This window comes from Ipomoea nil, unplaced genomic scaffold, assembly GCF_001879475.1.
Source record: "Ipomoea nil cultivar Tokyo-kokei standard unplaced genomic scaffold, Asagao_1.1 scaffold2700, whole genome shotgun sequence".
NCBI lineage: Eukaryota > Viridiplantae > Streptophyta > Magnoliopsida > Solanales > Convolvulaceae > Ipomoea > Ipomoea nil.
The window spans coordinates 997,954-1,013,307 of record NW_017619128.1 but is presented as its reverse complement, the minus strand read 5'-3'; the positions used below and the strand labels follow the sequence as shown (position 1 = coordinate 1,013,307).

Genomic DNA, 15,354 nt, shown 5'->3' with positions numbered 1-15,354 from the left:
GACCAAAGAACCCTACGAACCCCAAGAACTTACCCTACCAGGAACCCTGAACCCCAAAAATCCCAAAATAACCCAAACTACAAATGCCAGATCACCCGAAATCAGTAAATTCAGAGATCAGCTCAAGGAGCAAAACAGGTGTTTCAAGTGTTTTGAATCATAGAGCCCTGGACATAAATGTAAGAGCCCTACCTTTAATATAATTGAAGGGACTGATTTCCAGGAAAATGAAGAGGAAGTCAGTGGGGAACAATCTGTGGAGGAAGAAACCTTAATTATGCCAGAACCAGAAGAAGTGGAGGTGACCCTAAGTGCTGTTATTGGTGGTGAAGGAATGAACACCATCAAATTGCTTAGAGCGATTAGCAAACAACCAATTACTATACTAGTGAATAGTGGAAGTACCCATAGTTTTATAGACCCAAGAGTGTTGGTCCAATTAAGGATTATTCCAGCAAAAGTAAGGGCCTTTCAAGTCACAGTGGCTAATGGTGATAGTATGATGTGTGACTCTGTCTGTTGTGGGTTGAAGTGGCAGATCCAAGGTGAAGTGTTTGATAAGGATCTGAGGGTGCTTAAGCTAGGTGGTTGTGATGTGGTTCTAGGGATGGACTGGATTGATTCCTATGCCCCAATCCAACTCCATACTAGACCCCCAGGAATCTCCTTTCACAAGTATGGGAAGAAAGTGATATTAAGAGGAATGACTAAGAAGATTGCACTACAGCAAGCTACAAAAAGAGAGGTGAGAAGGTGGAAGAAGGAGGGAGTTCAAGGCTATTGGTTTTAGGGCATTTCCACTGAGAGCCAAACAGTTGCAAACATCCCTGAGTTGTTTGAAATTCTAACAGAGTTCCAAGAATTGTTTGAGGAACCCAAAACACTTCCTCCTAAGAGATCTCTTGATCATGAGATTCCCCTGGTGCCAGGAGCAAAACCAATCACTTCCAAACCCTACAGATACTCATTTCTACAGAAGAATACCATTGAGAAAATGGTAGAAGAGATGTTGAGAACAGGGATCATATCCCATAGTACTTCTCCTTTTGCTTCCCCAGTATTACTAGTCCCTAAAAAGGACAATACTTGGAGGTTTTGCATAGATTACAAGGCTTTGAACAGTATAACCATCAAAAATAAGTTCCCAATTCCATTGATTGAAGACCTATTTTCTGAATTAGCTCCTGCCAGGGTTTTCACTATGTTAGACTTAAGGGCTGGATATCACCAAATCAGGATGAAGGAGGGTGAAGAATATAAGACAACATTTAGAACACATTAGGGCTTGTATGAATTTAAGGTTATGCCATTTGGATTGACAAATGCCCCAGCCACTTTTCAAGCTCTTATGAACCAGGTGTTCAAGCCACTGATTAAGAAAACAGTCCTTGTGTTTTTTGATGACATATTAATCTACAGTTCTACTATGAAGGGACATTGGGAGCATCTTAAAGAAGTTCTGAGACTCATGAGGGATAATAGACTGTTAGCCAAGCTTAGTAAATGTTCATTTGCTAAGAGGGAGGTTGAATACCTAGGGCATATCATCTCTGAAGAAGGGTTGCATACTGATCCTGCTAAGCTGTCTGCTGTGGCATCTTGGCTTAGGCCAGCCAACCTGAAGGAGTTGAGAGGGTTTTTGGGCCTCACAGGCTATTATAGAATATTCATCCGATCATATGGCATTATCAGTAGATCACTCACCAACATGCTAGAGAAAGATGCCTTTCAGTGGAGTGAAGAGTCTGAAACTGCCTTTGAAACCTTGAAGCAAACTCTGTGTAGTGCACCAGTTCTGACCTTGCCTGACTTTGATAAAGAACTTGTTGTTGAAGCTGAAGCCTGCTATAAGGGAATGGGGGCAGTGTTAATGCAAGAAGGGAAGCCAATAGCCTATTTTAGCAAGGGGTTTGGAACCAAACATCTGGGGCTATCCATTTATGAGAAAGAGTACCTCTCTATCATAAATGCAGTGGATAAGTGGAGAGCATACCTAATTGGGAGGTCATTCATCATTAAAACAGATCATCTGAGTTTAAAGTTTTTATTGGAGCAGAAAATAACCACAGCTATGCAACAGAAAGGGCTCACCAAGCTATTGGGATTAAACTATACTATTCAGTACAAGAAAGGAGTGGAGAATTGTGCTGCTGATGCATTATCTAGGAAAAAGGACATTGACCAGGCTGAACACTTGGCCATTTCTACTGTGAGGCCACTTTGGATAGAGGAAGTCATAAGGAGTTATGAAGGGGATGATTTAGCTTCTAAGGTCCTCACTGAGCAACTAATTACAGCAGAAGAAACATCACTGTTTACTGTGATTGATGAGCTAATTAAATACAAGGGAAGGCTATATATTGGGCAGAAAGGGGATCTAAGGAACAGACTTGTGCTGCAATTACACAACTCTCCCATAGGAGGACACTCAGGGCAACAAGTAACCTACCATAGGCTCAAACAGTTGTTCTACTGGAAGGGAATGAAAGGTGAGGTGATAGCAGCAATTCAAGCCTGTGATGTCTGTCAGAAGTGCAAGGATGAGAATGTAGCCTACCCTGGGTTGTTACAGCCCTTAAAAATCCCAGAGAAGCTTGGAAGAGTATTTCAATGGACTTCATTGAGGGGTTACCTATATCACAAGGGGAAGAGGTCATCATGGTGATAGTGGATAGGTTTACCAAATACAGTCACTTCTTGGCTTTGTCTCATCCCTATACTGCGGAGAAGGTGGCTGACATGTTCATGGAACATGTTTATAAACTCCATGGACTTCCAAAAGATATTGTGAGTGACAGAAACAAGGTGTTTGTGAGTAAGTTTTGGAAAAAATTATTCAGTCAGTTGCAGGTGAACCTAAGCATGTCCTCAGCATACTACCCTCAGTCAGATGGCTAGACAAAAAGGGTTAATAAATGCTTAGAAACTTATTTGAGATGTATGGTCTTTCACAAGCCTAAGTCAAGGGTCAAGTGGTTGCATTTAGCTGAGCATTGGTATAATACCAACTACCCTACATCCTTGCAGTGTACCCCCTTCCAAGCCCTTTATGGCTATCTACCCCCATCCCTGACTTAACAGAAGGAGAAGGCAATGACTGGTTTAAAGAGAGGGCTTCTATGGTAGCCATTCTTAAGGAACACTTGCAAAGAGCTCAGTCCAGAATGAAACAGCAGGCAGACAAACATAGGAGTGAGAGAAGTTTTGCAGTAGGGGATTTTGTGTACCTCAAAATACAACCATACAAACATATATCCTTGGCTGCTAGGTCTAATATTAAGCTCACTACAAGGTTCTATGGTACATTCAGAGTCATGGAAAGAATTGGGGAAGTGGCTTACAGATTGGAACTGCCTACTGATGCCACTATACATCCAGTGTTCCATGTGTCTCAGTTAAAGAAGAAGGTTGGAGAAGGAATGGTTCAACAGCCCACCCTACCACTCACTAATTCTGAAGTCCGGGATGGTGTTGGCTCAACCATTGGCAGCTATAGGGAAGAGGCTAATCAAGAAGACAACAAAGCTGAAGTGGAAATCTTGGTACAATGGACAGATCTGCCTAAAGAAGCAGCTACATGGGAGAATTTTCATCATATCACAAGGCAATTCCCACAATTTGATCCTTGGGTGTAACACCCCGTGTTACGGCCTTCAATCCCGGATTAATTATTTAATTAATCCCGTTAATAATAATTAAATATGATTTAATTATGTTAGGTTTACCTTTAATTAATTAGTGAGGTCCACCATGAACCGTGGACCCTTGCCCGAATAAGAGTCTTAAGCCTATTAGGAATAAAGGAAGTAGGCCTTTTACTATTCAGATTAGGATTAGGATTCTCTTTAATTAATATGGTCCACTATGGACCATGGACCCTTATCCCTAAAACAAGCCCTAGCCCTATAAGGAATAGAATTAGTAAACCCATACCATTCAGGCCCTAACTAGGAGTCTTAAATATATAAATAGGGAACTTAGGAGGCACCTAGAATCCCCACCACATTAATCTCTCACCACCCAAAGAGTTCCAAGAATTCCCCTAGGAGAAATCAAGAAATCAAGAAAGCTTAAAGAAAGATCCTTCATAGCCAAGGAATTAATTAAGGCTAAGAGGTAACCCATGTCTCAACAAAAACTATTTTCATAGCTATGATTCCCCCTTAGGGTTTCCCCCATATTATTGTGAATGGCAAGATCTGTTGATTATTATTGATGTTCGACATGATGATCCCATGAGGGATCTTGATAATCTTGATATTGGGAGATTCTTGATAATTATGGTGTTCTTGATGATTATATGGAGTTCTTGATGATTATGTGTTGTTCTTGATAATCGTGTGATGCTCTTGATGCTTATGTGTTATTCTTACCGAATCTTGCAATTAGAAGACGAATCGTATCCTTGTTGATATAAAAGTGATTAGAACCCTAGGTTGTATCGTATGATATTATTCTTGGATTATCGGGTGGGGAAATCGCATGTTTGGGTGTTGATTATGTTTAGAAAAGCATGATAGGTTATGTGCCATTCGTTTCTCGTATTTGATCCGTTAATTGTCTACGTGTTGTCGTTAATTGCGTTGTAAAGTGCCTAAGCATGGTTTCGGGTTCCACAATGGTTCCCGGGGCGAAATTGTGTGATAAGAGTCAGTGGGGGGTAGGGGACCCGCCACCTACCCACGGCCGGAAAGTGTATCTCCGGCAGCGGGCAACCGGCGGGCGGGCAGCTACCCGCCGGCGACCCGCTGCCCGGAACAGTGTTACCGGCGGGCAGCCGGCGGGTGGCTCCCCACCCACCGGCTACCCGCTGGAAATCCTCCCACTTTGGGTTCCCGGCTTCCCCGTTTGATGTTCCCCCGTTCCCCGTGGTGTCCCAACGGACTCCGTTTGTCGTGCCTATGTCTAGTTTGATGTTTCGGGTACCGTTCGTAGGTTTATGAGTCTATTATATTGCATGCTAGTTGGATTGGTATCCCGTTGACCTAGGTGGAAGGAGTATGAACCCCTTAGGACTATTCTTAGTATGTGATGGATCACGCATAGGTTTTGTTATGCGCTTTCTCCCCCTTCCCAATGTGTAATATGGGTTGCTTGTGCTTGCTATGTGTTATGTGTGTGTGCTACCCCAATTCGGTTGCGATCGGATTGGTTATCCTGGGCTGCGGTTCAGAAGCTGGCTGCGGTCAGATTGATACTCTTGGGCTGCGGTCCACCGTTTGGTTGCGATCAAACGTTTCTATACGAGCTGCGATTCGTCCTTTTTCCTGGCTGCGGTCAGATGACATTCTCTTGGGCTGCGGTCCACTGTTTGGTTGCGATCAAACACTATGATGAGCTGCGGTTCATCGGTCGGTTGCGATCGACCCCTCCGTGTTGCGATACGGGGCAGGGTGCTGCGGGGCCGTGTCAGAGCTATATGCGCTGACCCTCATGTATGGGCATGCGATTGGTCCTGTGGCGCCAACAAAGTGTGCTATGTGTTGTGATATGGATGAATTGTGATTATGAGTGTCTTGGGGGAATGTGACTATGGGATTTATATTGGGGATTATTCATGTTGGGTTATGATTATTGTTTATGCTTTGCCTTATATGCCTTATCTGTTGTGAACTGCATATGCTCGTTATAACTGCTGCTTGTGTCTGGCCTTATCTGTCGAGTCATTCCCGGTTTTAAAGCTAAAGTTCGTAGGATATATCTTCATGCTCAAAATGGTTTTCGTATATCTATATATATCTCTATAAGTATTGTATTTCAACGCGTTGGAGTGGGTTACCAGCATTTCTCGCTGAACAGATATATTTGGCTTTCAGGCACAGAGGACTAGAGCACCGGAGCGCGTTAGAACTGGAGCGTAGTAGTAGATTAGCTTCCCTTTCGGCCTGCGTGCCACATTATGCATTGTATTTCGGTGGATATTAGTTAGACAGCCTGTGCACCTGGGTTCTCTAGCCCAGGTGTGGCATAGCACCCCGTACACTTATGATATACTTTGGGATGTAACGAGATATTACCTTTATTATATAAGTTTTAAATGTCTTGAAAATCTGGGGTGTTACATTGGGGGCAAGGATCCTTTGAAGGAGAGGGTAATGTAACAATCATGGAAGGAAAACAGGAAAAAGAAGCTCAGGAAGATAGCCCAGGAGCAGGTGAAATGTCTATGGGAATTGATTCAATGGGCAAAGTCGAGGGACTGAGACGACGACGTTTGAGGATGGGCGGTTGATAGCCGTTATAACTTACTGGTACGACGTCGTTTGAAGGAAAGGTTTAGGAGCCGTTATGTTTAAGAAGAAACGGTGTCTTTGCGAAGGAAAATTGACGTTTCACATCCTGGACAAGGAGGATGTGGAGCTGAGAATCCGGAAGTGGTTATGAAGATTTTGGAAGCATTAGCTAGTTTTTGGTTTTTATGTTTTTGTTTTGTTGGAGGATTTTTATTCATGTTTTTGGCTAGAACAATCAAACCCTAATTTTCTCCCCAAAATTCTCTCAATTTCTCATCTTTCTTCCGCAATTTTCCCATCTATTTCTGCTGTTACTTGTGTTAAAAATCCCAGATTGTGACAATCTTTCTATACAAGTCTTGACCAGCCATACTTCAAGCTTGTACTTTCTTTAGTGAGGAAATATTAGAGGTAATGTTCTTTCAATATGTGCTGTTTGACTCGACTGCGCATCATTAATGGAGTCTCGATGAGCTTTCTTGCTAATTTACTCTATAAACGAGGATATTCTTGTGCATGTTCTTGTTATTAGTAAGTTTCCTTTGTTGTTCGTTTAATTAAAATGATTTTTTTGAGCAAGTTGCCTTTGTTGTTTGTTTACTAGTAAAAGAAAGAGGACTTTTCAGTTTTTTACTGTTTTAAAATGTACAGGAAAAAAATTGTATATTTAATAAATTAATTATTTTTTAAAAAAATGTCAATAATAGGCGTCCGTTTCTAGGCAAAAACAGACGCATACTTTTTTAAAAAAATTGACAAGTTGTGTCCAATCCTAGTAAGGATAGGATCAGACGTAGATAGTACACACGGGAATTTTTTTTTTATATATAAATGGAAATCTGTGTCTGATCCTGTATAGGATCAACAATCTGCGTCCAATGTTACCTCAGACGCCGTCTGTGGCATATGCGTCTGAAGTATTTCAAATGCAAATAGTCTTTTACTTCAGATGCAGATGACTCATTCTGTAATAGTGCACTACCAATAAAAAATAAGAGGGCAAGTACTGAAGATGAAGGTAATGACAATGCTACCCAAAAGAGAATTACGAAAACTTAGAGAAATTCAAACTAAAAGTACTATTTATACGGACTATCGTTTTTAGACTAAGTATTTAGACTAGCGTTTTTACAAAGTTGCAAACATATATTTTAATGACAATTATAATAAATATCTCCTATATTATCTTGCATTCGTATACTTTGAATTACCGATTTAAATAAACAAATACCTATGCATGAACATCTCCTATATAATCTAGCATATTGATATACTCTGAACTACTTTTTTTTTTTTTTTTGAAAACCAAACACACTTCATTAAACGAAACCCGAAATAAAAAGTGGTGGGATAGTGTTCCAAACACCTAGGACAGACGAAGAATCATTCGCCCGTGCTAACACGTGAGCTACACCTCAAGACATGGCGGCTAGAAACATCCCCAATATCTTTGACAAAATCCAAAGATTGCCTAATGACCACACCCACATAAGAAAAGTCATGGTGCAAAGAATTGAAATTATTACAAAAGTTTAAACAATCCGTTTCAACTATAATCTGAGTGATGCCACGAGCCTTGATCCAACAAGTTAGAGCCTCCTTAATAGGCAAGGCCTCAGCCAGGTAAGGATTATGGCCACAAGATAACCGGGTTGCATATGCCGCTACAAAGCTGTCATGGTGATCACGGAGCACAGCACCCGGCCCTCTAAAACCCTCTGTAACTGCCGCATCCACATTGCACTTCAATTTATCGGTAACAGGTGGCGTCCAGGCAGCGGTGGTGAAGTGGATACAGAGTGAACCCCCGCCTCACCATGCACAGATTGCTGCCACAGGCGAACCAGTTGCGAAACATTTTCCTTTAACATGGTTGGTGTACAGGACTTGTCGTGCCACACCTTGTCGTTGCGAGCAAGCCACACGGTCCTAAATCTGAACTACTTATTTGAAAATAATCATTGGATTACCGATTTAAATAAACAAATACATATGCATGAACATCTCCTAAATAATCTAACATTGATATACTTTGAACTACTTATTTGAAAATAAACACTGGGTATTATCTCATTTGCGCAATGCGCGTGAAAAACTAGTATATATATATATATATATATATATATATATATATATATATATATATATGTATGTATGTATATATGTATGTATGTATGTATATATGTATGTATGTATGTATGTATGTACGTATGTACGTATGTATGTATGTATGTATTAGATGGAGATCACTTTATTAGTGGTGTGATGCTTTTCCTCATGCATTTTGTTTAGTGTGAAATAAATTTTGTTGAACTCATATTTTATTTTTAGCTTGTGAGAATGTGAATAGAACGGGAAAGATAAGAAAAAAAATTCATTCATTATGTTGAGCAGATACTATCGAATTCCGGAAAAAAAAGTTGAGTGGGAGAAATTTTCTAATTATCTGATTAGATGATTCTTGATTAAAAAATTAATATTTTAGTGAAATAAATTTTGTTGTTGAATATATATTTGTAGTGATATAGAGAGTTCAACAAACAGTACATACATATTTATTATTTAGCAAAGCAAAGAAAGGACAAACTTAAAATTATTGGCTTCGCCAGAACTTGAACTAGAGACCTTCAGTGTGTTAGACTGACGTGATAACTAACTACACCACGAAACCAGTGGCGTTCACTTTAGCAACCAATAATTACGTTACAATCAGAAGACCATATTAGATGGAGATCACTTTATCAGTGGTGTGATGCTTTTCCCCATGCGTTTTGTTTAGTGTTGGAGAAATCTATGTTTTTTTTTTTCTGGGTGTTTTCATATCTCCAACTCCAAACTTCAAAATGGATCCAACATTACTTAGGCCTGAGTTCCATATTTTATTTTTAGCTTGTGAGAATGTGAATAGAACAGGAAAGATAAGATAAAAAATTAATTCATTAAGTTGAGTAGATACTATCGGATTCAGGAAAAAAAAAAGTTGAGCGAGATAAACTTTCTAATAATCTGATTAGATGATTCTTGATTAAAAATTAATATTTTTGTGAAATAAATTTTATTGTTGAATAGTTGAAAATATATTTGTTGTGATAATAGAGAGTTCAACAAACTCTCTATATATATATAGACAAATTTAACATTATTGGCTTCGTCCGGACTTGAACCGGAGACCTTCTTGTGTGTTAGACTGACGTGATAACCAACTACAACCACAAAACCATTTACATTCACTTTCGCAACCAATAATTATGTTACAATTAAAAGGCCATATTAGATGGAGATCACTTTATCAGTGGTGTGATGCTTTTTCCCATGCATTTTGTTTAGTTTTGGATAAATCATTGCTTTTTTTTCTGTGTGTTTTTATATCTTCAACTCGAAATCCCAAAATGGATCCAACATGACTCAGGACTGAGCTATCCTATTTGTAGTGATACTAGAGAATTCAACAAACAGTACATACATATATATTTATTATTTAGCAAAGCAAAGAAATGACAAACTTAATATTATTGGCTTCGCCCGAACTTGAACCGAAGACCTTAACACAAAGAAATGACAAACTTAGTATTATTGGCTTCGCCCGAACTTGAACTGAAGACCTTCACTATGTTAGACTGACGTGATAACCAAATACACCACGAAACCAGTGGCTTTCACTTTAGCAACCAATAATTACGTAACTATCAAAAGACCATATTAGATGGAGATCACTTTATCATTGGTGTGATGCTTTTCCCCATGCGTTTTGTTTAGTGTTGGAGAAATCGTTGTTTTTTTTGTCTGGGTGTTTTTATATCTCCAACTCCAAACTTCAAAATGGATCCAACATTACTTTGGCCTGAGTTCCATATTTTATTTTTAGCTTGTGAGAATGTGAATAAAACGGGAAGGATAAGAACAAAAATTCATTCATTAAGTTGAGTAGACACAATTGGATTCAGAAAAAAAAAAAAAAAAGTTGTGTGAGAGAAACTTTCTAATAATCTGATTAGATGATTATTGATTAAAAATTAATATTTTTGTGAAATAAATATTGTTGTTGAATAGTTGAAAATGTATTTGTAGTGATACTAGAGAGTCTTGATTAAAAATTAATATTTTTGTGAAATAAATATTGTTGTTGAATAGTTGAAAATGTATTTGTAGTGATACTAGAGAGTTCAACAAACTCCCTATATATATATAGTTATTTAGCAAAGCAAAGAAACGACAAATTTAACATTATTGGCTCCGCCCAGACTTGAACCGGAGACCTTCAGTGTGTTAGACTGACGTGAAAACCAAGTACACCACGAAACCACTTGCAATCACTTTAGCAACCAATAATTACGTTACAATCAAATGACCATATTAGATGGAGATCACTTTATTTGTGGTGTGATGCTTTTCCCCATGCGTTTTGTTTAGTGCTGGAGAAATCATTGTTTTTTTTTTCTGGTTGTTTTTATATCTCAAACTCCAAACTTCAAAATGGATCAAACATTACTTAGGCCTGAGTTCCATATTTTATTTTTAGCTTGTGAGAATGTGACTAGAACGGGAAAGATAAAGAACAAAAATTTATTCATTAAGTTGAGTAGATACTATCGGATTCAGGAAAAAAAAAGTTGAGTGAGATGTACTTTCTAATAATCTGATTAGATGATTCTTGATTAAAAATTAATATTTTTGTGAAATAAATTTTTTTTGTTGAATAGTTGAAAATATAATTGTAGTGATAATAAAGAGTTCAACAAACTCTATATATTTGTTATTTAGCAAAGCAAAGAAACGGCAAATTTAACATTATTGGCTTCGCCCGGACTTGAACCGAAAAACATCTGCGTGTTAGACTGACGTGATAACCAAGTACACCACAAAACCATTTGCATTCACTTTAGCAACCAATAATTATGTTACAATCAAAAGGCCATATTAGATGGAGATCACTTTATCAGTGGTGTGATGCTTTTCCCCATGCATTTTGTTAAGTTTTGGATAAATCATTGTTTTTTTTTTCTGTGTGTTTTTATATCTTCAATTCCAAATCCCAAAATGGATCCAACATGACTCAAGAATGAGCTACCATATTTTATTTTTAGCTTGTGAGAATGGGAATAGAACAGGATAGATAAGAACAAAAAGTGATTCAGTATCAGATTCAGAAAAAAAAATGTTGAGTGAGAGAAACTTTATAATAATCTGATTAGATGATTCTTGATTAAAAAATTAATATTTTTGTGAAATAAATTTGGTTGTCGAATATATATTTGTAGTGATACTAGAGAGTTCAACAAACAGTACATACATATATATTTATTATTTAGCAAAGCAAAGAAATGACAAATTTAATATTATTGGCTTCGCTCGAACTTGAACCAAAGACCTTCAGTGTGTTAGACTGATGTAATAACAAACTACACCATGAAACCAGTGGCTTTCACTTTAACAACCAATAATTACGTTACAATCAAAAGACCATATTAGATGGAGATCACTTTATCATTGGTGTAATGCTTTTCCCCATGCGTTTTGTTTAGTATTGGAGAAAAGATTGTTTTTTTTATTATTATTTCTGGGTGTTTTTATATCTCCAACTCCAAACTTCAACATGGATCCAACATTACTTAGGCCTGAGTTCCATATTTTATTTTTAGCTTGTGAGAATGTGAATGGAACGGGAAAGATATGAACAAAAATTCATTCATTAAGTTCAGTAGATACTATCGGATTCAGGGAAAAAAAAAGTGGTGTGAGAGAAACTTTCTAATAATCTTATTAGATGATTCTTGATTAAAAATTAATATTTTTGTGAAATAAATTTTGTTGTTGAATAGGTGAAAATGTATTTGTAATGATACTAGAGAGTTCAACAAACTCTATATATGTATTTGTCATTGAGCAAAGAAAAGAAACGACAAATTTAACATTATTGGCTTCGCCCGGACTTGAACCGGAGACCTTCAGTGTGTTAGACGGACGAGATAACCAACTACACCACGAAACCAGTGGCATTCACTTTAGCAACCAATAATTACATTACAATCAAAAGACCATATTAGATGGAGATCACTTTATTAGTGGTGTGATGCTTTTTCCCATGCATTTTGTTTAGTTTTGGATAAATCATTGTTTTTTTTTTGTGTGTGTTTTTATATCTTGAACTCGAAATCCCAAAATGGATCCAACATGACTCATGACTGAGCTACCCTATTTTATTTTTAGCTTGTGAGACTTTCTAATAATCTGATTAGATGATTTTGTAGTGATACTAGAGAGTTCAACAAACAGTACATACATATATATTTATTATTTAGCAAAGCAAAGAAATGACAAACTTAATATTATTGGCTTCGCCCAGACTTGAACCAAAGACCTTCAGTGTGTTAGACTAACGTGATAACCAACTATATCACGAAACCAGTGGCTTTCACTTTAGCAACCAATAATTACGTTACAATCAAAAGACCATATTAGATGGAGATCACTTTATCATTGGTGTAATGCTTTTCCTCCTGGGTTTTTTTTAGTATTGGAGAAATGATTGTTTTTTTTTTTTTTTTGGTGTTTTTATATCTCCAACTCCAAACTTCAAATTGGATCCAACATTATTTAAGCTTGAGTTCCATATTTTATTTTTAGCTTGTGAGAATGTGAATAGAACGGGAAAGATAAGAACAAAAATTCATTCATTAAGTTGAGTAGATACTATCGGGTTCAGGAAAAAAAAAAGTTGAGTGAGATGTACTTTCTAATAATCTGATTAGATGATTCTTGATTAAAAATTAATATTTTTGTGAAATAAATTTTTTTTGTTGAATAGTTGAAAATATAATTGCATGTAGTGATAATAAAGAGTTCAACAAACTCTATATATTTGTTATTTAGCAAAGCGAAGAAACAACAAATTTAACATTATTGGCTTCGCCCGGACTTGAACCGAAAAATATCTGCGTGTTAGACTGACGTGATAACCAACTACACCACAAAACCATTTGCATTCACTTTAGCAACCAATGATTATGTTACAATCAAAAGGCCATATTAGATGGAGATCACTTTATCAGTGGTGTGATGCGTTTCCCCATGCATTTTCTTTAGTTTTGGATAAATCATTGTCTTTTTTCTGTATGTTTTTATATCTTCAATTCCAAATCCCAAAATGGATCCAACATGACTCAAGAATGAGCTACCATATTTTATTTTTAGCTTGTGAGAATGGGAATAGAACGGGATAGATAAGAACAAAAAGTGATTCAGTATCAGATTCAAAAAAAAAAATGTTGAGTGAGAGAAACTTTCTAATAATCTGATTAGATGATTCTTGATTAAAAAATTAATATTTTTGTGAAATAAATTTGGTTGTCGAATATATATTTGTAGTGATACTAGTGAGTTCAACAAACAGTTCATACATACATATATTTATTATTTAGCAAAGCAAAGAAATGACAAATTTAATATTATTGGCTTCGCTCGAACTTGAACCAAAGACCTTCAGTGTGTTAGACTGATGTGATAACCAACTACACCATGAAACCAGTGGCATTCACTTTAACAACCAATAATTACGTTACAATCAAAAGACCATATTAGATGGAGATCACTTTATCATTGGTGTAATGCTTTTCCCCATGCGTTTTGTTTAGTATTGGAGAAATGATTGTTTTTTTTTTATTATTTCTGGGTGTTTTTATATCTCCAACTCCAAACTTCAACATGGATCCAACATTACTTAGGCCTGAGTTCCATATTTTATTTTTAGCTTCTGAGAATGTGAATGGAACGGGAAAGATATGAACAAAAATTCATTCATTAAGTTCAGTAGATACTATCGGATTCAGGGAAAAAAAAAGTGGAATGAGAGAAACTTTCTAATAATCTGATTAGATGATTCTTGATTAAAAATTAATATTTTTGTGAAATAAATTTTGTTGTTGAATAGTTGAAAATGTATTTGTAGTGATACTAGAGAGTTCAACAAACTCTATATATGTATTTGTTATTTAGCAAAGAAAAGAAACGACAAATTTATCATTATTGGCTTTGCCCGGACTTGAATCGAAGACCTTCAGTGTGTTAGACTGACGTGATAACTAACTACACCACGAAACCAGTGGCGTTCACTTTAGCAACCAATAATTACGTTACAATCAGAACACCATATTAGATGGAGATCACTTTATCATTGGTGTGATGCTTTTCCCCATGCGTTTTGTTTAGTGTTGGAGAAATCTATGTTTTTTTTTTCTGGGTGTTTTTATATCTCCAACTCCAAACTTCAAAATGGATCCAACATTACTTAGGCCTGAGTTCCATATTTTATTTTTAGCTTGTGAAAATGTGAATAGAACAGGAAAGATAAGATCAAAAATTAATTTATTAAGTTGAGTAGATACTATCCGATTCAGGAAAAAAAAAAGTTGAGCGAGATAAACTTTCTAATAATCTGATTAGATGATTCTTGATTAAAAATTAATATTTTTGTGAAATAAATTTTATTGTTGAATAGTTGAAAATATATTTATTTTTGTGAAATAAATTTTATTGTTGAATAGTTGAAAATATATTTGTTGTGATAATAGAGAGTTCAACAAACTCTCTCTCTCTCTCTCTCTCTCTCTCTCTCTATATATATATATATATATATATATATATATATATATATATATATAGACAAATTTAACATTATTGGCTTCGCCCGGACTTGAACCGGAAACCTGTGTGTTAGACTAACGTGATAACCAACTACAACCATAAAACCATTTACATTCACTTTCGCAACCAATAATTATGTTACAATTAAAAGGCCATATTAGATGGAGATCACTTTATCAGTGGTGTGATGCTTTTTCCCATGCATTTTGTTTAGTTTTGGATAAATCATTGTTTTTTTTTTTGTGTGTTTTTATATCTTCAACTCGAAATCCCAAAATGGATCCAACATGACTCAGGACTGAGCTATCCTATTTTATTTTTAGCTTGTGAGAAGGGGAATAGAACGGGATAGATAAGAACAAAAAACTATTCAGTATCAGATTCAGAAAAAAAAATGTTGAGTGAGAGAAACTTTCTAATAATCTGATTAGATAATTCTTGATTAAAAAATTAATATTTTTGTGAAATAAATTTTGTTGTC

At 36.4% G+C, this 15,354-nt stretch overlaps 2 non-coding genes across 2 annotated transcripts; both read right to left on the bottom strand.

The window, feature by feature from the left end:
- Positions 1-12,148: 12,148 nt before the first annotated feature.
- On the bottom strand, positions 12,149-12,222 carry TRNAV-AAC. Its single transcript has one exon. It is a non-coding gene; the product is annotated as a tRNA-Val (tRNA).
- A 1,460-nt stretch (positions 12,223-13,682) lies between these two features.
- TRNAV-AAC lies at positions 13,683-13,756 on the bottom strand. Its single transcript has one exon. It is a non-coding gene; the product is annotated as a tRNA-Val (tRNA).
- Positions 13,757-15,354: the final 1,598 nt, after the last annotated feature.